This window comes from Humulus lupulus, chromosome 6 (assembly GCF_963169125.1).
Source record: "Humulus lupulus chromosome 6, drHumLupu1.1, whole genome shotgun sequence".
NCBI classification, from domain to species: domain Eukaryota; kingdom Viridiplantae; phylum Streptophyta; class Magnoliopsida; order Rosales; family Cannabaceae; genus Humulus; species Humulus lupulus.
In genome coordinates this window covers 154584452-154609322 of record NC_084798.1, presented here as the reverse complement: position 1 = coordinate 154609322, position 24871 = coordinate 154584452, and the positions used below count along the sequence as shown (strand labels likewise).

The 24871-nt window shown below is 39.5% G+C and overlaps 1 non-coding gene across 1 annotated transcript; it reads right to left on the bottom strand.

The window, feature by feature from the left end:
• Positions 1-23429: 23429 nt before the first annotated feature.
• Positions 23430-23536, bottom strand: LOC133787553 (small nucleolar RNA R71). Its single transcript, XR_009872568.1, has one exon. It is a non-coding gene; the product is annotated as a small nucleolar RNA R71 (small nucleolar RNA).
• Positions 23537-24871: the final 1335 nt, after the last annotated feature.

The window sequence follows — 24871 nt, the reverse complement described above, 5'->3', positions numbered from 1 at the left end:
ATGCTTGTGATTTTTTCTTTAAAAACTTCATGATCTTGGATGAAATTTACTTCATTCACCACACCATAGTCATTATCTACCAAGCAAGTATCCAACTTAGTAAAATTTTGAGTGAATATAACTTCGAGGGTCTTTTGTTCATCAACTTTACACTCAATCTCTTCTAATGGCTCAACCATTGATGCTTCTACAACATTTGAATAACTCTCACAACCTTGATTGTTTGAGTAATTGTCCTTAAACCACTCCATCTTTTGCACCATTAAATTTAAAGTGTCCTTCAATTGAGCCATTACTTATTCAATTTCTGGTTTATGCTCTTCATGCTTGAATGGTTGGGGTATAATATTAGGATCTTGGAATAATGGAGAATATTGGTGGCTCTAGCCTTGCAGTGAAGGATCCCAATGCCAATGATAATCAAAATCGGCCATATCATTCAACAACTCCATTATATCATCATGACATCTTCTTAATAAAGGTTCACTAGTTACCTCTGCTCCATAGTTTACCCAACATCTTGTTGCATCATCTAATCCATTGTAAAAGAAAAGTGTAAGACACCCCCTTGAGAAATTGTGATAACATCTCTCCACCAATTCATTAAATCTCCCCCAAGGGGAGTACAATGGCTCATTGTGTTGTTGGGAAAAACCCACGATGTAATCTTGTTGGAACATTTTTTTATTTACATCGCAAGTCAAATATAGAAAAGAAACATAAATTAAATAATAAATAAAAAAACAAAGTTAGAATAAAAATCAATTATGTTGATATTAATAATATAAAATATAAAACCGAATTAGATAAAAAAATAATTAATTTTGATATTAGAAATTTAGTCCCGACAACGACGCCAAAAACTTGATCGCTAAAATATGATACGCAAGCGCACACAATCGATTCAAGTAATATAGATAGTAAATAGAGTATCGTTCTCACAAAGATTATTAACAAATTACCAATAATTATTCTTTAGTTTCTATTTGGCAAACAAAATTTAGATGAAGAAATCTAATTATACAATTTTAAATAACTGCGAACAAAATAACTAATCAAAAGATGAAAATCAATAATAAAAAGGCCTAAGGTATAAACTTCATAAAATTTTCATTCTATTAATTTTATTAATAATTTCTAAATTTATTCTTTTTTATTCTAATAGTAGGTTAACATAAATCGATTCCTATTCTTTTTCAAGATATAGGATCTCATCCTATATGCAGGTTTTCTACATCTCTGTGATAAACTTAAGCATATAGCAAGCATTAAGCATAGAAACCTAATTACTACACAAGCCATACATATACTTTCATCCAATATGTAACCTATGTTTATATATATAACAATAGCATATTCAATTCTCATCTTTCGAATTTTGAATCAAAATCATAAATCAAGCAAATATTGATCAGGTATTTACTAGCATTAAGAAAGTATTATATAGATTAGAATAAAGAAGAATAATCAATAGAACATCATAATAAAATTAAATAGAAATCCAAGTGACTACATTAAACCCTAGATAAGAAAATCATTTCATGGAAAAGAATAGAAAAAGAAGTAAGAGAAGAAAGAGATGAAATAGAGAGAGGTCAAGAAGAAAGAGAGAGAGATCTAAAATAGTCTAAAGCATTCTTTTTATAGTGATAAGGTTGTGAAAATAGTTTTCTAGATGTTTCCATTTGTTACTTGATAATGCTCCAAAATATCTTTATTTGAATTTCAATTCTCGTAACTCTAGCTTGCGTAATCTTGTTGCTCAAATATCACCATGTAAACGTATGAATTTGACTTTTCTTGTGAAACAAGCTTTCGTAGGTATTTGAATAATATTTCCAACTCCATGAGGAAAACATATATCGGATAAGTGAGTCGGGAGATATGGTCAAAAGACCGAAACTATCTCAGATTTTTCCAACAATTTAAGTTTGAATTCTCCTTTACTTCTCCAATAAATTAAAATAAATATCTTTTTATTGTTTTTTCTCTTGATTGAAGATAATATTTCAAATAAATTTTGAAATATCTCTCAAATATCCATTTAACAAATGACAACCTGAAAAATACAACAACCACTAATAAAAATAACTAAAATATAAAATAACAATAGTAAAACTAAATAATACTAAGACTAAAAAGTATTAAGAATCTATCCTATCAATCATCATGTACAAAATGCTAATTGCAAATTAACCATTGTAAGATTAAGGTTAAGGCAATTAAAATTGAGATCATTGCACTCTTAAATGAATTTAATTGGATCACTTTAATTGAGGATGAGATATTTGTGACCCGAATTAAATTTAATGTAATCAATGAGGAATGCATAATGTATTCAATGAGGAATGTGTGATAACTCTAAATGAAATTAACATAGTTTATGGATGTAGTGATAGACTAATGCAACCTTAAGAAAAGGTAAACATGTCAATACATTTGATGATGAGGTCATTGCATAATTAAGTGGTGATTAAAGGCAATGCATTTTATGTTGAGATTATTACAACCTTGAGTGAAGTTAATGCAACCAAAGGAAAGGTACAAGGATGATGGTATGCTATTTGTGCTACTTGTTTAACGCCCAAAACGTGCATCCACTAAGCGGTGGTTGTAGTATAGATCGGGTGGTCGATTCCACAAGGAGGCGAAGAAATAAAGTTAATAAATAAATAAAATTTAGAGATAAATAATACGAGGAAAATATGACAAGTGATATTTTTGTTGTTTTTAAGATTTAAAGATTAGAAATAAAGATAGAATAAAGTGTGATGTGACAATAGGTAACAAGTAGGAAGGATCAAGAGTCACCAATATGCATACTTATTTATTTAGATCTTTGATTAACAAAAATTACACAAATGAGTAGTTCATATCCCAACTATTCATTTGGAAGATTTAGCATTGAGGCACAAATATGTTTCACAAAAATGTATTCAAGTGATTAGTATTCTTTACCATGGAAAGATGAGATAAATTTTATGAGAAATCTAAAAATGACTATACCATTGGCAATAATGCAATAAAAGATTGTGGGTGGATCGTTCTCTCATTATCAAAAAGATTCAGTCTAAACTTCACACTTGGGCGAGCCGTCATCTTTCATTTGCGGGGAGGGCTCAATTAATCAATTCAGTTCTTTTGGGCATAAGATCTTTTTGGATGAGTATTTTCATTCTCCCTAAGAGTGTCATCAAGGAGGTGGATCGGCTTTGTAGGAACTTCCTTTGGGGAGTTAAAGATGGAAATCTTCAGCGCAGCAAGTTGCACTTCACTGCTTGGGATCAGGTGTGCTTGCCTAAGTGTATGGGCGGTCTTGGCTTCAAAGATAGCTGTATGTGGAATAAAGTGCTTCTTGCCAAGTATATTTGGGCTGTTTCGTCTAAGCTTGATATTCTTTGGGTTAAGTGGGTGGATTCGATATACTTAAAAGGTCAGGATTTCTGGCTTTACAGAGCTCCTCAGGATGTGAGCTGGTATTGGAAAAGATTGACTAAGCTCAGAGATGACTTCCCTATTGTTAGACTTGATGAGGAAGTCCATCATAACAAGCTTTGTCTGAAAAGTCTGTATCACAAGTCCCTTAACAAAGACAGAGTTATTTTTGCGAATGTAGTTTGGAACTCTTTGTCTGTGCCTAAACACAGATTCATTTTATGGCAAGCTACCTTGGGCCATCTTTTGACTAGAAACAAGCTTAGCCTCTGTCATATGGACCTTCCTTCCTTGCTCTGTCCGGTTTGTGAAGCAGATCAAGAATCTCATGCTCATTTGTTTTTTGAGTGCCCGTTTTCTAGGCTGGTTGTTTCCCAGGTGCAGATCTGGTTGGGTTCTGGTTTATGGCCGAGTAGCATTGTTGGTTGGAGCTCTTGGATGGCTGGCAAGCCGAAGGGGCTGAAGCAAATAGTTTTGTCTGCTGCCTTAGCAGCTTCAGTGTACATGGTTTGGAGAAATAGAAACCATTGTATTTTTAATTTTTGTTCCTTCTCTGTGGGGTATGTCATTAAATTGATTAAACATTTTGTTAGGGGTAGACTTCTTAGTCTGGCTAAGAAGAAGCTTAAGTCTCATGAGCGTGCTTTTTTTGACAAAGTAGTTCAGCTGTAAGTTCTCGGTTGTGTGTTGTGGCTGTTGAGTTTGTAATTGTTTGGTTGGTTTTCAATATATTCCCTTTTTCATCAAAAAAAAATAATGCAATAAAAGATTGGACATAAAACCTAACACAAATATTACTTTTACTATTTATAAAATACATAGAAAGAGCATGACTAATAGATTTAGCAAAAGTAAATATATATGGATGAGATGGAGAAAATGATAAAGATATTATCTATATTATTTCACTAATTTGATAATACATAGAAAGTGCTTGACAAAATCTATATACTATTAGTAAACATAAATATAGATAACAAGATGAAGGAATAGAGATGAAAGAAAATAAATCACTCAAATATATAAACTTTAAGCACAAGGTGAATCAAAAATACAAAACAAAGTCATAGTGCATATAGGATCATCCTAACCTTCCTAAGAAGATTAGCCTATTATGCTAGAAATTCTCATGAAATTTTATAGAGAAAATATGAGAAATGATACTAAAATTTGGTAGAGTTTTGCTACCTAACAATTACATAGAAAATGTGAAAAAAGAGTCCCTATTTATAGAGGGAGAAAATGACTAAAAAGAAATTAAACAATAATTTGGGGTTTACAAAATAAATCTGAAATATTAATAATAAAATATGATTTTGAAAAATCAAATCTTATTATAAATATTAACCTAGTTATTTTGGTGTATGGTCAAAATACCATTTTTCTAAAACACCAAAAAAAGATGAGCTTTAGAGCTCAAAATGGCAATTTTGCAAGGCCCAATACCCACAAAATATGGGTTGAAGATGGCTGGTGGCAACTGGTCCATTGACCAATTTCCAGCCAATGGGAGTGCGACATGTAGGCAGCTGGCTGGGGCGAATTGGGCCTACATTTGGGGCTTAGGCGTGAGAGGCTGTTGGAGAATTGATGCAAGGTGTTGGGCTTGGAGGCTACGCTGGGCCTTGGTGGATGCTGAGAGATTGTTGGAGAATTGATGCAAGGTGTTGGGCTTGGAGGCTACGCTGGGCCTTGGTGGATGCTCAGAGATTGAAGGGCAGCTGGGAGGTTGATGGGCAGCTGGCGCTTTAGGGGCGCGCCACGTGGCACGCTGGGGGTGAAAGGATACTAGGCGGGACTGGGGCATTTGGGCCTAATTGTGGGTTTCTTCACTTCAAAAATGCCACATTTCCTTTTCTTTCTTCAATTTTATTTATTTCTTTTTTCTTTATTTCCAAGTGCCAAAAATACCAATTAAATCCTACAAAATAAAACAAACTAAATTAAAATTAAATATTTTCATTTATAAATTTAATCATATTAATTCGATGAAAATATTAATTAAAGCTTAATTTATTTTGACTATTAAAATCAATAAATGTGTATTTTTGGGCACTAATCACTACTATTCATGCAACCTACGATAAGACTCTTTTTAAAGCCTTTGAAAGTGCAAATGGTGGATTTGAAGTACAAGTAGGAAATGAAAAGAGATCCAAAGTAGTTGGAAGGGGATGCATTAATTTGTGTTTCACATATGGAAAGAAAGTGACCCTAACTAATGTTTTCTATGTTCCTGATATGAATAGAAACATTGTAAGTGGAAATTTATTGAGTAAATCTGGTATCAAAATGGACTTTAAATCTTGTAAACTCATTTTGACTAAATTGAGAAATTTTGTGAGAAATGGTTATTCATGTGATGTGATGATTAAATTTTGTACTCTTAATAATGAGAATAGTAATGTGGCATCAAGTTCTTATAATGTGATTAATTTTAGTTATATTACTTTTTTTGCATAATAAACTTGCTCAAATAGGTTATAACATAATTGAAAGAGTTGTTAAATGTGCATTAATTAATTGTGATGTGAATGAGCATGATAAATGTGAATTATTTGTTAAATCTAAAATGGTTAAGAAATATTTTCCTAGTATTGATAGATGTTCAAACTTCGTAGATTTAATACATAGTGATTTACGTGAATTAAATGACATGTTGAGTAAAAGAGGAAATAATACTTCATAACTTTTATAGATGATTGTGTTACGATTGGTTAAAAATAAAGCCTAAATAGGTTTACACAAAATGGTGTAAAATCCTTAACGATTTCACATAATAGAGATGTGAAATTTGAGTTTGAGTTGTAGGCATTTAAAAATGATCTTTTTAGGTATAAGGTAACACAATGAGGTATCTAAGCATGCCCAAAAAGTTTTGGAGCAATTGGAGTTATCCAAGTTCACTTTTGAATACTTTGACTAGAGGCTAGGCAACATGCCACACATTGCTAGGCGACATGTCGCCTATCCCATGCATAAAACCACGTAAAGAAATAGATGATATGTTTCCTGTTGCTAGGTGATGTGTTGCCTATGACTAGCGACATGTCGCCTATCATTGACGCGACTAAAGTTTTTTTGGCTCCAAAATTTAAAACTTAAAATTTGTAATCCTATTTGTTAGAGTTAATGACAGTACCTACACTATAAAATGGGTAAATTATAATTGAAAAATATTAATCACACTTCTCAATTCTCTCTCTAGCTCTCAAAAAACACTTTTTTCTCTCCATGGAAATCATCAAGAATTACTTGACTTGTATGATTTAAAGGCTTTTTAAATCCCAATTCTCATTTCACTATGGTAGAAGCTTTAAGCAACTTGGGAAAAACTTGAAATAGAGAATTTGAACTACAATTCTGGTCATGGAAAAATTTGTTGCAAGTTGTTTCCCTAAAATTTAGTATGATGACAAGGCACTTGAAAGGCACATGAAAAGTCATTTATAGAAGACTAGTGGACCCACGACCAGATAAGATAAGAAAACATCCTATCAGGCACATTCAAGAGTTATGTAGAGCAGTGGGAAAAGAAGTTGGTAAAAAGACACGCAACCAGAGCTGCTCGATGGAATGCAGTTAAAGCTAAAATTTAGTTAAATATATAGATATTTGTAGGATATATTTTATTTCAAATGTAAAGTGTATTATTTACATATTATTTATGGCACAAGTTACACAAGGCCCATGACCCATCTTTTTACGCCCTTGAGTCTATAAATAGAAACCCAAGAATTCATTATTCCTTACTCTGTAATTCTTTACTTTTAGAGAATTCTAAGAATCTAGTGATGTTATACACGTTCTTGTATCCTTTCTCTTAGCTTGTGAAACTTGGTTGACTCTAGTCATCTGATCGCAGGTTTTGGCAATTTACATAAATAAGAGTACTAAGCGGACGTAGGTCATTACCGACTATCGGGGCTGAACCACTATTATTCTTAAATTCAATTCTTACATTATATCATTTATTTGACTAAGTGTCATTGTCCAATTCGTGGGTCAACATTTTGGTGCTTTCATTGAGAGAGAACTCAAGAAGATCAAAGTTAAGAAAAGATGGCTAAGTCTACTAGGAAAACGAAGGGTTAGCAGACTGGTCAGATGTCTGAGAATCCTCAAAACCCACCTCCTCTCCCAGGAGTGACTGAAGAGGAGCCTCAAGTAGAACTGGAGGAAGAAAGCCAAGAATTGGATCCTGAAACCCTGCAAGCAGCCATGGGAATGTTGCAGGATTTCTGGTGCACCCTGACTATACTTGTAAGGACATAATAAGCCTTTGGGTTCTTGGCATCCTTTTATATTATTTGCGTGCGCTTGTAATTTTGTGCGAGAAGCGTCCTCGTCATCATTTATAGTAATATTTTTACAAGAGTCTCTTTTAGGACCCTTTTTGGCTAGACGACTTGGTGGCCGCTCTAGACTTATTGGGGGATACCTTCCTTGAAGCCTCACCTCCTATGGGGGTGTCAACCTTTGGTAGGAGGTTATATTTGTGAAGTTTCTTAAATGTCTTTATATTCATAAGGGTAGCTAATCCTTTTGAATCTAAGTGCTTGGTGAAATTTATTCAATAAGCATTCTTATATATATATGTGCCTCCTATCCTGCCCCTCAAGTGCTTGGTGAAATTTATTCCATCAAGCACTTTGATAAATGCTTGCATAGAGAAGAAATGTAGCATGAGAAGTAGGAAATACTTTCATTTATAGTAGGCAGATTACAAAGATATATATAAAACGATTACATTTACTGTGAGGTTATCTGGGTAAACTCTTTGATTCTTATATGCTGAAGTTAGCATAACATAAACAAACTAAGTACGAATATTCTTTGCATTCGATATGAAAGTCATAGTAGTAGTATTTATTGAGGTGTTTCGCATTCCATGCTCGGGGTACTATGGTATCATCCAGGCGTGCTAGTTTGTAAGTGTTTAGCGGTATACACTGGGCGACTTGTAGGGTCCTTCCAAGTTTTCCCCTAATACACCCGCCCCTATTTCTTATGTGTTCGGAAGTACTTTTCTCAGCACTAAGTCTCCTACTATGAATGTTCTTTATCGTACCGTGGAGTTGTAGTATCTCACTGCTCGTTGTTGGTATACTACCACTCTCAGTTGTGCCCTTTCCCTTATTTCTTCCAACATGTCTAAATTTTCAGCCACTGTCGTATGGTTGACTTGGTTCTCGTATGCGTGTACCCTAAAAGAGTTAATCTTCATCTTAACAGGGAGGAGAGCCTCGCATCCATATGCTAAGGTGAAAGGGGTCTCCCCAATAGTTGAGCGCGGCGTGGTCCTATAGGCCCAAAGAACATTGGGTAGCTCATTGACCCAAGCTTGCTTTAGTTTTTCTAGCTTTGTTTTTAGGTTCTTCTTGAGGACCTTGTTAACGACGTCCACTTGCCCATTGGCCTGCAGATGTACAACTACTGAGAAGCTTCTCCTTATTCCTTTCTCCTTACAGTACCCCTCGAAAGTTTCCCCCTCAAACTAGGCGCCTTTGTCAGAAATAGTTTTGTAAGGCACTCCATATATGTAGACAATGAACTTGTTGACAAAGGTGGTCATCTGCTTGGCCATTAATTTTACCAGAGGTTTTGCTTCAATCCACTTAGTGAAGTAATTTACCGCTAGAATTGCATACTTAGCCCTCCTCTACCGAAGGGAAGGGCGCCAATCTTGTCTATTCCCCAAATAGCAAAAGGCTGGTCAGGCTGATTAGCTCATTTGGGGGCCTCGAGAGTAGTTTGCGTGTCTCTGGCATTTGTCACACTTTCTTGCGATGTCGCTAGCATCCTTCTCCATAGAGGGCTAGTAGTACCCTTGTCTCATAGCTTTCTTGGCCGTAGATGGTCCACTATCATGGTTGCTGCACTTGCCCCCGTGTATTTCATACAGAACTTTAATTGCTTCCTCTTCATCGACACACCGTAAGAGTGGGACAGAAAATCCACTCTTGTACAAGACTCTATCTACTACGGTGTACCAGGCGGCTTTATATGCTAGCCTCCAAGCTTCTCTCTTGTCTGACGGTAGAGTTCCATCCTTCAGGTATTTCATAATTGGGTCAACCCATGACTCTTTCGGGGTGTTGATCATGTGAACCTCTGCTTCAGCGATGCTTCGCTTGGAAAATATTCCACGGGTATGGACTCGAGTATATCTTCATCCTTTGTGGAGGCTAACTTTGCATGGGCATCGACATTAGTATTCTTCTCTCTTGGGATTTGCTCTATGGTATACCCCTCCAATTGATCCAAATAGCCTTTTACCCTTGCTAGGTATGGGGCCATCTTGGGACGCCTTGCCTGATACTCACCTTTCACCTGAAACACTACCAGATGTGAGTTGCTAAAAATGTGTAAATGTGCTACCTATATCTTCTTGGCCAACCGCAAACCAGCTAGAGGTGCTTCATACTACGCCTCATTGTTCGAAGCTTCAAATCCAAACCATATCACACAATACATCTTGTGCCCCCCGAGTACAGTCATCACAATAGCTGCCCCATCTCCCCCTTCATTGGATGCTCCATCCACGTGGAGGCTCCATTCCTCGAACTTTCTTTGCTCTTCCTTATCAACTGATTCGCTTTCTTCTGTCTCTCCTTCTTCATTTGGCCGATAGGTGAGCTTAACTATAAAGTTTATAAGCACCTGTCCGTTGATGGAGGCCCTTGGTGTATATGTGATGTCAAATTGACTTAACTCAATCGACCATTTCATCAGTCTTCCTGAGGTTTCAGGTTTGTGCAAGACTTGCCTCAAGGGTTTATTAGTGAGTACCTCAATCGCATAGGCGTGGAAGTAGGGCCTTAACTTTATTGAGGCCACGACCACGACATACACTAACTTCTCTATTCTGGGTATCGGGTTTCCGCGTCTACCAAGCGTTTACTGATGTAGTACACGGGTTGTTGGTGCTTCTTCTATCCTTTAACTAGGGCAACATTTATGGCATGCTTAGACACTACCAAGTATAAGTATAGCCTCTCGCCCTTTTCAACTTTAGCCAACAAGGGTGGCTTCCCTAGGTGCTCCTTCGACTTGGCAAAGGCTTCCTCGCAATCTCCATCCCAAGAAATTTTTTTGCTCCCTTTTAGGATGTTGAAGAAGGGGAGGCACTTGTCCGTGGACCTCAAAATGAACCTGTTGAGGGCTGCTACCCTTCTTGTTAGACATTGCACCTTTTTCTTGCTCTTGGGTGGATTCATCTCTACTAGGGCTTTAATTTTTTCAGGGTTAGCCTTAATGCCTCTGGAGTCAACCATGAAACCTAAGAACTTTCCTAAAGAGACTCTGAAAGTGCACTTGAGTGGGCTTAGCTTCATCTGGTATTTTCGGAGTGTGTCGAACATCTCACAAAGGTCCCAGTTGAGTTCTTCAGCCTTGTTGGTCTTCACCAACATATCATCTACGTATACCTCCATGTTCCTTCCTATCTGGTTAGCGAACATCCTGTTCACCAATCTTTGGTAGGTGGCACCTGCATTCTTCAACCCAAAAGGCATCACTTTATAACAATAGAGTCCTTTATCTATTATGAATGAAGTATACTCATCATCAGTCAGGTTCATGGGTATCTGGTTGTATCCAGAGTAAGCGTCCATGAAGCTAAGTAACTCATGTTCGGTTGTTGCGTCCACCAATTAATCTATTCTTGAAAGCGGGAAGCTATCCTTAGGGAAAGCTTTATTGAGGTTAGTGAAGTCCACACAAGTGCTCCACTTTCCATTTGGCTTTGGGACTAGCATCAGGTTTGATACCCATATGGGGTAGAATGCTTCGCAGATGAATCCATTTGCCTTCAATTTGTCGACCTCCTTCTTCAAGGCTACATATCTCTCAGGGTTGAGCGTTCATCTCTTCTACCTAATCGGCCTTGCATCGAGGTTGATATTTAAGTGATGGCACATGATGGAAGGATCTATCCCAACCATGTCTTCGTGGCTCCAGGTGAATACATCAAGGTTATCCTTCAAAAATTTTACTAATTTCTCTATTTTTTCATCTTGAAGGCTTTTTCGCACCTTCAACTTTCGCAATGGCTCCTTCATTACAGCGATTTCTTCCAACTCCTCCACAGGTTTGGCCCCTGGCTCCTTTGTCACTCAGGGGTCTAGCTCCTGTGGGTTTGTGCCTCCATGTATTACAATCGCCATAGGTTCCCGTGGCTTTACAAACGTGCAGAGGGAGGTGTTATAACACTCCCTCGCTTCTTTTTGTTCCCCTTTCATACTTGCTATTCCTCTAGGAGTTGGGAATTTGACAGCTAATTGATATATTGAAGTTATCATTTTCAATTCTCTTAGGGGTGGTGTCCCCAATACCGCATTGAAAGTTGAAGCACAATCTACTACGACGAAGTTTGCCATGACAATGGTTTGTCTGGGTTGCTCTCCCATGGTGAAGGCCAATTTGATCACTCCTAGGGGTTGTATTGAGTCCCCAGTGAATCCGTATAAGGAGGAATGGCAAGGTTTCAAGTTCTTGATGCCCAAGCACATCTTCTTAGGGGCGATACAAGATGTCCGTGGAACTTCCATTGTCCATGAGGACTCGATGTACCCTCATATGGGCCAGTTGGATGGTTGGCACCAAGGGATCGTTGTAGGGGAAATGCACTCCTCATGCATCCTCCTACGTGAAAGTGATCGAATCATTCTCTCCCTTAAAACTCTTCAGGGGTCACTGCTCTAGGCTCATGATACACGAGGGTGGACTCCATCTAGCTTTTCTAGCATACTTTTCAGGCCCTTTCCTAGACTCTCCTCCAAATCCCAGTCCTTCGAAGATCATTCTTACTTCCCCTTGTACTTATGGGGCTCTTTCTTGGGCCCGAGGTGATACCGGCTCGTCCTCCAGTTTTTTATTTTCCCTTCTGACATATCTGCCCAGATGCCCCCTGCGTATGAGTTCCTCGATTTCCACCTTGAAATGGGTACACTCTGCTGTGGTATGGCCAATATCCTTGCGGTATTGAAAATATTTACTGGGGTCCCTTTTGGATTGGTCTTTTTCTCATTGGCGGGGGTCTCTTGAAGGGAACTTGGCCTTCATTCGCGAGGAAGATATGTTCCTTGGTGTCTGTTAGGTTTGTAAAGAGGTGTAGGATGTTTGCCTAGGGTCACCTCCGTGTTTGTGCTTTCTCTGGTGGTCATCCCTTGGCCCCTCATACACTTTCTTCTGTTTTGCACCATTTGAACCTTCATGGGCTGAGGGCTTGAAAAGGGCTTCACTTTTTCCTGCCTTTAGGTTCTCATGGCCATCTTCAAGAATGTACTTTTGTGTTGTTTCATAGAAGTCTTCTAAGTCGGTGACCTCCCTTTTGAGAATATTATCCCATAGCTTACTGCTTGGGTGCACTCTAGCCGTGATTACCATCTTGAGTTCTCCCCTAGTCAGGCTTCCCACTTTAGCTGCCTCCATGTTGAACTTATGGATATAGCTCTTCAGACCTTCTCCTTCACCATGCTTTATGTTAGTGAGGCTAGTGCCTAGCATGGTGTAATCGCGTACTGCATGGTGTTGCTGGACAAAATCATCAGAAAATTGTTGCCATGACCTAATGGTTTCTGGCCTCAGCCTCTTGAACCACTTGTACGTAGGCCATTTCATCATGACAATGAAACAGTGACACCTTACTCTGCTATTGACCCCTCTCAACTTCATTAAATTGTTGAAGATGTCTAAGTGGTACTTAGGGTCCGTAGTGCCTTCATAGGGGGTCTGTAACGCCCTACTACCTTAGAGTCGTTACTTAGTGAGTTTAAGACAGAAATCGTGCTTTTGACTGACTCTAATTGGTTTCTAAAACCAAAAGTGTGAATAAATCAAAGTTTAAGGCTGTACTCTTTTAAAATGTTTAACTTCATTGAAAACGTTAAGTATAAAACATCTGTGATCCCAAAATAAGGTTTACAAAATATTTACAACTCAAAAATAGATTTACACTTGATCAACTATCAAAAGAATGGTAAATACATCCATATACAAAAATGCCCCCAACCAAAGCAGTCGGGCAGGCCGAACATGTACGCGCCGCCCCCCACGCTCTCCATACTCATGGCCGGTTGACTGACTCTTTGCTTTTACCTGCAACACGGAGCACCCGTGAGCCGAGGCCCAGCAAGAAAACCCAAATAGTACATAACATATGCAATTAATATAGCTAACATAATCCAATGATAAATAGGAAAACTATCAGACTAAACAAGCACGGCCATACCGCCCTCGAGGCCTTACCAAAGCCTGGGGTCTCGGTCCTCACCGTAGGATAACTCATGTATCCCTTGGGTCCCACCCTGGCTACAAGCATCCCATGTGCTGAGTGTTACTTCCGGCCCCTAGGCCGTACCCGGCCTTGGCCGTTCATTTCATTATAATCGCACATATAATACATTATGAAATAACCATTCAAACATATAACAGTTCATCTAAGATTACACATTTGCACATAATACAATCTAGGGCCATGCCCTGCATTCACACAGTGGGCCCATGCCCTATTCTCGGGTGTTACGGTTTTCTTACCTGTATTCCGAGCTTCCTGATGCACTAAAGCCGCGAGCACGGTCCTCTAACCCGAGCTTTTCCAAAGACCTAGTCACAACATGAGTAAAACATCCTTTAATACTAATCGATTCAAAACCACTTCCCGGGACCAATTCCATACACTCGGGACCCCCAAAATCCTAAAACAAATCATTGGAAACATCCCCCGAACCCCCGGAGCAAAAGCTCAAATTTGCAAAATTTCAAGCCCTGAAAATGGCCTAGCACCGCGGCTCAGCCCTAGAGGGCCGCGACGCTAAGCAAGTCAGAGAGCCACCCCGCCTGGAACCAGCCTCGCACCACGGCGCCCAAGAACAGGGCCGCGGCGCACCCTTACGAACCCAAAATTTCTGGGTTTCTCTCCTTCAATTCCTTCATCCAAAATACCTCCAAACCAGCCCAAACACATATCTCAACCCCAAAACTCAATTCCAAACTTCATATGAACCATCTAACAACCTATAGACACTAGAATCAAGATCAAAACATCAACACACCCAAAATCCACACCTTTGATCTCTAATTTCAGCAACTCAAACCAAAACTCAAAAAAACTAACTCAAGCTTTAGATTCACAAGTCAAAACAGAAATCAAGCTTAAATATGCATAAGATCCTTACCTCAAGTGGAGAATCCACCCTAAAATTTTCCTTGTTCTCCTCCTAAGCTCCCACTTCATCCCTTCTACACCTCTTCTTCTTTCTTCTTCTTGCCCAAGCCTTTCTTTCTTCTTCTCTTCCAATTTTATCAAACACCAAATGACCCAATGCCCAAACCGTATACTCCATAAACCCAGCTGAAAATTGTCTAATTGCCTTGCCAAATGACCAATTTACCCCCTTCCTAATAACCCTTCCTAACTAAACCTTCAAGGGTACTTAAGTCCTTTCATTTCTATTTCATTTCTACCATTTTCTATCTAAAACTTGTTACTCACAGCAGTTACAAATGGTTACCCAGGTTACTCAATTGCTAGTAACTAGAACCACTCATTCCCAACTCAACCTATAGATTCCCAAAGTACCCCTAGGCTCCTCCCGAGTCGGGTACAAAATCCCGTTGTGACTTTTAGACTAATTGGCTCATTAGGACCGTCTCGATGCGTGCTTCCTGATAAAAACACCGCACTCACATGGCACAATTCACATAATACAATTATCACAGTTATGCCCTAAAATGGCCAACTTACAATTATGCTCATCCTAAGATAATCAGGTCTACATGCATACTAATTCACATAGTCATGCATCTTAAATAATCAAATAGTCATGTAACATGCATTAAATCATAATCATGCATTAAACTCATTAAATTCACACACAAAATCCCATTATGCACTCCAGGCATACTACTCCAGGCCCTTAAGCCTTAATAGTGAATTTGGGGTCGTTACAGGGTCATATGAGGTTCTTTAAAGTTAGCTAGGAGTCGTTCAAGCTGGATTTCTCTTGTGAAGGGTGACTCATAGTTAAACTCTTCGTCGAAAATGTGCCCCCCAATACGCCTTGAAAATTTTACTCCAAAGGCTCCTCATCTCGGTGTCTAGCACTTGTCACCTTCTATTCAAGGAGTCCCTCAACTCTGTAGGGTTAGCCTTTCTCTTCTCTTTGCCATTCAGAGGGGCCACATGAGGTGTTATCTTTAATTTTGACCTTCTTCCATTGAGATTTTCTCTTAGGTCAAGGGGCGCCTCCTTAGAGGTGACTTCGACTTTGTTCCTATGACTAGTGTCGTTCCTCTGCATCCTGGGGGTACTTCACCAGCCTAGGTCCTTCATGGTGCTTTGTTTGGGGAGTGTTGCTAGTGGAAAGTTGGGTCCTTTCATCATCTACAAGGACAATGGTTTCTCCTCTCCCACGCTCCTTCTCCTTATGCCTGGGAAGGGGCATGCTCAACTTCCCTTATAGAAGGTCATTCAACACCTCCTGTATTTTCTCTAGTGTGGTTTCCAACCTTTGATACTTTTTGTGTAACTTTCATATCTCATCCTCATAGAAGCGAGTCCTTGAGTTGGAACTCACAGAGTGTGTTCGGGGACTCTTGCCCGGCCTGTGCGTAGAGGGACTCGGATCTCGGTGGCTGGAGCGTGGTGCAACTGGAGGTCGAGGATGAGGGTGAGGGTGCACTGGTGGTTCGGATGACCTCCATCGGGTTGGACAGCAAAGGATGAGACCTCATTCTCCTTTCTTGGGGCAAGATGTTCCTCCAGCATATCTCCATGCTTAGGTGGTGGAGGGTCTTTCTTGGAGGCTCTCTGCGGTTCTCGGTCCAGGTGGACCTCAATTTCTTGTAGTTGACGTAGGCGTTTTGAAAACCTTGGAATTTTTCCTTGTTGGAATTGATGAAAGAACGATGACTTGATACTTGTTCTTCCCACAGACAGTGCCAAAATGTTGACTGTGAGAACTCATCAATGATATAGAATTGAAAAAATCAAAGTGTATTGCCAAAAACTTGGTTAAAAAAGATAGAAAGAACTTGAAGGAGAAAAATGCAGAACCACAATGAAGGAAAAATTGTATATTCCTTAATTGTTTGAGCAGATGAAGAATTTTTCAATCCCTTAGCTTGAGGGGTCAAAGCCTATTTAAAGATGGGCTTTAATGACCCCTGATACAGGGTGGTCCCAAGGGACAAGATCATACGTAGGTACATTTTTAGGGTAGTGGTGCAGTACAAAATTGTGTCAGCTCTAGTACATGGTTAGAGACATACAGATTGTGCCACCACTTCATGTACTAATTTGTGTCGCCACTACTTATCGGACATGGATGTCAGAATCATGCATTTTCCACCTTTATAGCTTTATTTCCCGTATTCGTATGCATGCCTTGTAACCAATGGTCCTTCTTTCATTTTCCAGGTACAATTTTCCTCCAAGCTTCCTTATATTTTGCTAAGTTTTAGAGAACATTATGGGCTCTTGATTAGCGTAGAAGGGACTTCCTTTACAAGGTGTCCATGTTGAGGAACTTTCAAGAGGTAGGCCTTAGGAAGTGAGCCCCTGCTGCGTATAGGCCTCGTGTTACGGGGTTCGGAGAACTATGCCTTGCATAGCGAGGCATCTCCTTCGTTTACTTAGCCTCACATACTGAGGCACCCTCGCTTACTCAACCTAGCATAGCGAGGAACCCTCGTTCACTCAGCCTCACATAGTGAAGACCCTTCCTTCTCGTGGACATCACGCTAAGTGAATGAGGCTTTAAGCCTCATGCAGAGGAATCTTGATCTTGAGACACCCATGAGTGCCAGAATAGTGAGTTGTGCCTTGCTATGCGAGGCCCTTGCCTACCAAGGGGGGTGCTAAGTGGCTGCAAGGGTATGTGCAAACGTCTAAGGCTAGCTGGGCCTTGCATAGCGAGGCCCTCGCCCTTTCTACATTCACGCCCATATGCGCTGACGGATGCTTCAAGGGAAATTATCCCACATTCACAAAGGTTCGTGAGAGCAGCTACTCATGCCAAAATAGTGGGAGGTGAAGGAAAGACGATGGCCATTACAGCTGAGGTAGATCTCCAATCCCCACTATGGAGTAGTTTATGAAAAAATGGAGTCAAAACCGCCCAATTGTTTTTGGATCGAGTAGACAAATATATCAAGTTAGAGGAGGCTATCGCCAATGAAGGAAAAGATCCAAACGCTGATCAGAATAAAAAAGAAGAGCCAGCCAAAACTGTTAGCAGCTCTAGTAAGCCCAACAACGGTGGAAAGAACAATAACAAAAATGGTGGAAAATGGGCAATCATTGAGCCACCCGCGTCAAATAATAAGCGCCCTGAACAGAATAAATATGAACCAAGGTTCACCAATTATACAACCCTTGTCGATAGCCAAGCAAAGGTGTACCAATCCAACCACACCTCCGTACCTTTTAGGCGACCAGCCCCCATCAGGAAGGACATTTCAAAAAGAGACACAACAAAATTTTATCGCTTCCATAATGATTATGGACATGATACAAATGAATAAAACTAGATGGAATATGAGAATAAGTTTCTAATACGTCAAGGACATCTAAGAAGATATATACGAGCATGGGATAATCCCCAACAAGGAACTAACGGAGGCAACGAGCAGGAACATGTACAACAATGTTCACCTCCTCTACAACCGGGCCTGGTCGTAATCACTTTGCTCACTATATCTGGCTACCATACTTAGCTGGTGACAATGGTAAGGCAAGAGAGAGGTATGCTAGGACCCTACGTCACGAGCAAGATATTGAAATGCTAGAATATAGGAAAATTGTATAACATTCTCTGAGTTTGACACATAGCATGTTCGGTTCCCCCCACACAGATCCCTTGGTCGACAATGTCCAAATCACCAACTTGATGGTGAAGAAAGTGTTGGTGGACATAGAAAGCTCAGTAAATATACTTTACAAATTGTCTATAGAAAGAATGAAGATATCAGCACAAGATTTAGAACCATGCAACTTAACAATCTATGGTTTCACTTGTGAAGGACTTGCACCTATAGGGTCGATTAGACTTTCTGTCACAATAGGAACTGAGCCTGGGAATTGGACATTACTCGCTAATTTTATAGTAGTTGATTTCCGTTCTGCATATAATGCTGTGATCAGAAGATCCATCCTAGTAGAGCTACGAGCAATGACTTCGATGTGGCATCTAGCCATGAAATTCCCAACAGACGTAGGAATTGTGTGTGTGTTTGAAAATCAAAGGGAGGCAAGGAAATGTTATAACTCCTCTATCAAAAACGCCAAGAAATATATAGAGGGGAGTGGCCTCAATGCCTCGAGCAGCTCTAGCGGGTTAGAGAAAAAATTAAAAGGAATCAGCGAACCAAATGCCCAATCTGGTGAACATATCACCGAATAGGGTGTTGCCCAAAGTGAGGATGAAGGCATAGATCCTCACTTTTGGGATTTTTAGGATGAAGTTGGACCTAAGGATCTCGAGGAGATTCAATTAGAAAAGGGACAACTGACCAGAAATGTGAATGTCGGCAAAAACTTAGAAACAACGATAAAAAAAGAACTGGTGGAGTTTTTTAGAGAGAATCAAGAAATATTTTCCTGGTCACATAAAGATATGGTGGGAATCAACCCGACAGATATTAGTCATGTCCTGAACATCGACAAAAATCACCCACTAATTCAGCAAAAAAAAATTTGCTCAACAAAGATAGGTCCAAAGCACTAAGAGAAGAGGTTGAGAAGCTTAAGAAAAACATATTCATTATGGTGGCATTTTATCCATCATGGGTCTCCAATGTCGTAATAGTCCCAAAGCCAAATTGTAAATGGAGGACTTGCATGGATTTTACAAACTTAAATAAAGCTTGCCTGAACGATTGTTTTCCACTGCCAAGGATCGACCAGCTGGTCGATGCTACATCAGGGCATGAAATATTAACTTTTATGGATGCATTGTAACGACCCAAAATTACTAATAAAGCTTAAGGGCCGTGATTAGTGTGCCGGGAGGGCATAATTGGAAGTTATGTGAAGTAATGGTGAATAAGCATGATTATGTGAAATGCATGTTTATGAGTATTGGATAAGCATGCGAGCCCTGTTTAGCTTGTAAGGGCATAATTTTAATTTTGGCTCATTAGGGCATAAATGAGATAAGCTGTTGAGACCATATTATTATGTGGATATATTTATATTTGCAGCAATCAGCACGAGGTGATCCTAGGGAGCAAGTAGCGGGAAAGTCACAACGGGACCCGATACTCGACTCGAGGCGAGTCAAGGGTTATTTTGGGTATTAGACAGTTATTTGGGTTATCGGGTTATGGAAATAAATAATTGGAGATATATTTGAGGTTAGGAATCCTAGGTAAGAATACTGGGGAAAATTACCATTTTGCCCTCGGGGATGTTTTTGGTACCCCGAGCTTTGGGATTAGCTTAAGAGGCTTAAGTTAGAAAATACAAAAGGCAAGGAAGTGTTTAGAGAATGCCATAACCGACCCTTCCCTCTTTTCTCTCAAGGAGTCTCTTAAGCTAGCCATTGAATCAAGGGATTTTTGGACTGGGTTCATAAGAATTGGAGCTCTAGAATTGGAGATTAGCTCAGAAATTCATGGCGGATTCAAGCAGAGTTTGAGGTAAGATTTGGATTAAGGTTTTAATGTTTAAGTTTAGAGTTCTAAGTGTTTTTGGGTCTTTGATTTTTGGAGTTGAATTGAAGCTTTGGGTGAAGATTTGAGCTGAATTCTTGTTAGGTTCTATTGATGCGAACTTGGGGATTAGCTCTGCAACTTCTAGGTGGATTTGCTCTTCAGAAAAAGGTAAGCTTTTAATTATGGTTAGCTCTTGAATTCTATCAATTTCAAGGATTAAAATGTGATTGTGATGAGTCCTTAGGCTAGTTTTACTATGGGTTTTGCTGCTGGAAGTATACTTGAATTGCTGTGATAATTAGAATATGTTATTGGGATGATTTTGGGTGAGTTTGGTTGAAATTTGGTGGATGAAAGTGGTGTTTTTCTGGGTTTGAAGGGGTCGGGCCGTGGCAATGTTCTTGGTGAGCCGCGACCCTCTGGAACAGATGGTGTTGGAGAAGGAGGGCGGGCCGCGGCATGGTGGGTGTAGGGCTGCAACCCGTGTTTGTTTTGGGCGAGGCTAAGGCCTCTAGTTGGGAGCAAGCCGCAGCATGGCAGGCTTGAGGCACGACCCTTAAGGGAATTCTTGGCTTTTTTGGAGTTTTTAAGCGCATGAACTTAACCTAGGGTGCACGGGATCGATTCCACTACCGTGTTTGGTGGAATTTGATGTCCCGGAGGCTAGAACTTGGTATGGAAACCCTCAATCATTTATTTTGATGGTATCCTTTATCATGGTTGTGAATAGGTATATGCTTGGGCTTGGGGGCAGGATCGTGCTCGGGGGTCGTCTTTCCTAATCAAAGCACTTGGAATTAAAGGTAAGAAAACTGCACCCGTTTATGTGGATAGGATGGGACTAAGTGTTCCCTATATTTGTATGTACTGTTATATGATTGTGATAAACCATGATAATATGTTGGGATTAAGAGCTCCCTATAATAGCATGAATGTCATGAGGTGGTATTATGCCACGGGGACATGTGATAAACGGCCTATGAGTGCCAAAATCAATACATGCGCACAGGGCGCGGCTCAGCCAGTGGTAGCTGAGGACAGCTTAATAATCATGGAGCTCAGTTTAAGCGGGCCAGAATTAGTGGGGTGAACACTGGGCTTGACCTAAGCGAGCCAAAGACAATGGGTTAAATAGAGAGTGCGGCCTACAGGTGCTGACCCTAGTTGTTGCTTTACATATATACTATTGTTAATTGTTGTATATGATATGTTGAATATCTGGAAACTTGATCATTGGTTATTTCCTGATGTGTGTTGAGTCTAGTTTTGATCATGTTTAGGTGGTAGTTTAGGTTGTATTTTATCTTATTTTTCTTTCATTTAGTGCGGGTTTATGCTGTTGTTTGCTTGTTTTTGTAGTTTTTGTGAATAACAGGAAGATTCGAGTACTTGGAGGAAAATGTTAAAAAAAAAGGAGAAGAAATATCCAAGTTTTGATAATATTTTGAGAAAGGATGGATCTCAACATGATTTGGATGCGTTCGTGATTTTTTGGGCTAAAACTTTAAAGAAATGAAAATTTTCTTAAGGGCCGCGACATGGCAATGTAGAGCTGCGACTAGCCCATGAAACAGAACCTATGTTTTGGGAGGAGAAGCTTGAGCCGCAGCATGGCTAAGGAGAGCCGCGACATAAAAGGGCCACAACCCAGAAATTGAAGATACGGGCCGCGGCATGGCTGAGGAGAGCCGCGGCATGGAAAGGCAGATTCGTGAAGGTTTTAAGACACGGGCCGCGGCATGGGAATGTAGAGTCGCGGCTCGCCTATTCAAAATCTGAAAAATTTAGGTTTTTAAAGAAAAGAAAATGAGAAAAAAAGTTATACAGATTTTTCTTGGAGAGTCTTAGAGGCTAGGAAGGCTTGGGGGAATTAAGAAACTTCATGCTCTCATCTATTTTCTGATGTTATTTTTAATTGTCTTTGTAATTAGATTTATGATTATGAACTAATTTGCTTTTTAGGATTTTTAATTGAATCACTTGAATCCCTATTATGAATTAATGTAGTTTCAATTTTCTCCTTCAATCTCCTTCAATTCCATATAGCCTGTTTTTATTGAATGATTATTGATTGGCCATCTATAGTCATTATTTATATGTTTTTAAATCAAAATCTGAGAAGTGAGATTTGAATTTGCTGTGGTTATATTGGACATAATTTGTTGTGTAACTATTTATTAAGTTGTTGAGATTAATGCTATCTTTGTGGTTCAATTTACCATAGAAATATAGGAAATTGTCACTTAGGTTGAGTTTATAATTCATAATATGATTATAAGCTGCTTTTGTCAACTGGTTAATTGAAATAGGTAGGAAGAAGAAGAGTTGAGGATTTTGTATTAGGGAAAGATAGGGAGGATAGTTGATGAGATTAAACATCCTAATTAATTTTTCATTGCTTAAATCTACAGTTTTGCTTTAAATTGTTATTTTATTTAATTTTTAATTATTGTTTCTACATATTATATTTTCTTTAGTTTTGTCTATAAGAATCAAAATTTTAAGCGATCAAATAGAAAAAAAATCACGTGACTGGTAATTGAGGATTCAATCCTTGAGGACGATACTTGGTTTTACCAAAGTTATTACTAAATTGCGATACGTGCACTTGCATAGCATATAAAATCCGCAACAAGTTTTTGGCGCTGTTCCCGGGGACTGAAAACTATCAATATCAGTCTAATTGATTTTATTTCTAATTTGGTTATTTTTTGTCTTGTTTCTAATTTGTTTCAACTGCGTTTCTTGTTAAAGTTCAGGTGGTTTGTTATATGCATAGCAGAAGAGGGGCGGGTAGTCTTGTTCCTGTAAATCCTAAAATTGAGAAGACGTGCAAACAAAACAGAAGAAACAAGAAGTTGGCTCATCAGACAGTAGAGATGGCACAAAATGAAGGGCTAGATAGACAAAATGAGAGAAATAATGAGGTTCCCGAAGTTCTGCAACAGCCGGTTCAGAATCCTGCTGCCAGAAGTCTGAGTGACTATGTACTGCCCACTATAACGGGAGTACAGAACTGTATAAGACCACCGGCGGTAGATGCCAATAATTATGAGATTAAGCCGGCGATCTTGCAAATGGTGCAATCCACTGTTCAATTTGGGGGTTTGCCTTCTAAAGACCCCCATATGCACCTGGCGAATTTCCTGGAGTTGTGTGCCACCTTCAAGTATAATGGGGTCAGCGATGATGCCATAAGGTTGAGACTCTTCCCATTTTCTCTGCGGGAAAGAGCTAAGAGCTGGCTTAATTCGCTTCAGGCAAACTCTATCAATACTTGGCAAGACCTTGCTCATAAATTTTTGGCTAAGTTTTTCCCTCCTTCGAAGGCTGCTAAATTAAGAGGGGAAATTAATAATTTCTATCAGATGGATGGAGAGTCATTATATGATGCTTTGGAGTGCTTCAAGGAGTTATTGAGAAAATGCCCCCACCAGGGTATAGAAAAATGGATGATGGTTCACAATTTTTATAATGGACTGTGTGGTACAACAAGAACGATTATCGATGCTGCAGCTAGTGAGGCATTCATGAGTAAGAGTGCCAATGAAGCATATGAGCTGCTAAAGGACATGGCCACAAATAATCATCAGTGGTCTGAGGAGAGATCATCGGGGGTCAGAAAGGTAGCTGGGGTGCATGAGCTGGATGCAATCACTGCTCTAATAGCACAAGTAGCCTCTTTGACAAAACAATTACAGCAGAGCACTGTATCTGCTAATGCGGTTCAAATGGCAGCTAGGTGTGAAATTTGTAGTGTTCCTCACTCTATTGATCAGTGTCCTGCCAGTATTAATAATAACATTCCTATGGATCAAGCTCAGGTTCAAGCTATGGGAAATTTTCAGAGGCCATTCAATAATCCATTCGCCAATACTTACAATCCTGGGTGGCGAAATCATCCTAATTTTTCTTGGAGGAACAATCAGGGCCAGCAACCTCAGTTTTAGGGTCAGTTTTAGAATAATATGCCTCAGCCACCAATGCATCAAGCCTCTTCATCACAACAGCCTAGGCCTCAACAATTAATGAATCTAGCTCCACCCGAAAGGCCTAATGAATTGCAAGCTGCACTATTGACCCTCACCAACACTCAAACTTAGTTCATGACAGAGACTAGATCTTCTATCAGAAATCTGGAAACACAAGTAGGGCAGTTGGCTAATATGCTTAATAACAGACCGCATGGAAATTTGCCTAGTAATACTAAAGTCAACCCTAAGGAGCAAGTTCAGGAAATTACTCTGAGGAGTGGGAAGCAAACTGAGTAGCCTAGATCTCCACAGTCAGTGGTTCAGAATGGAGAAATGGGTGAACAGTCTGATCCAGCAAAAGTTACTGCAGACCACCAGAGTTCAGAAAAGTGTCCGCCAGTTGTTGATGAGCATCCAGTTCGGGTTCCATATCCTCAGAGGCTTAGAAAAACTACATTGGATAAACAATTTTCTAAGTTTTTAGAGGTGTTTAAAAAGCTGCATATAAATATTCCTTTTGCTGAGGCCTTAGAGAAGATGCCCAGCTATGTGAAATTCATGAAGGAGAATCTGTCCAAGAAAAGGAAGATGGAGGACTATGAGACCGTGGCACTCATTGAAGAGTGCAGTGCAATATTACAGAGGAAGTTACCCCAAAAGTTGAGAGATCCGGGGAGCTTTACTATACCTTGCACCATTGGAAATTTTGAATGTAAACACGCTTTATGTGATCTGGGGGCGAGTATTAATCTGATGCCCTTATCTGTGTTCAGAAGACTTAGCTTGGGTGAGGCAAAACCAAC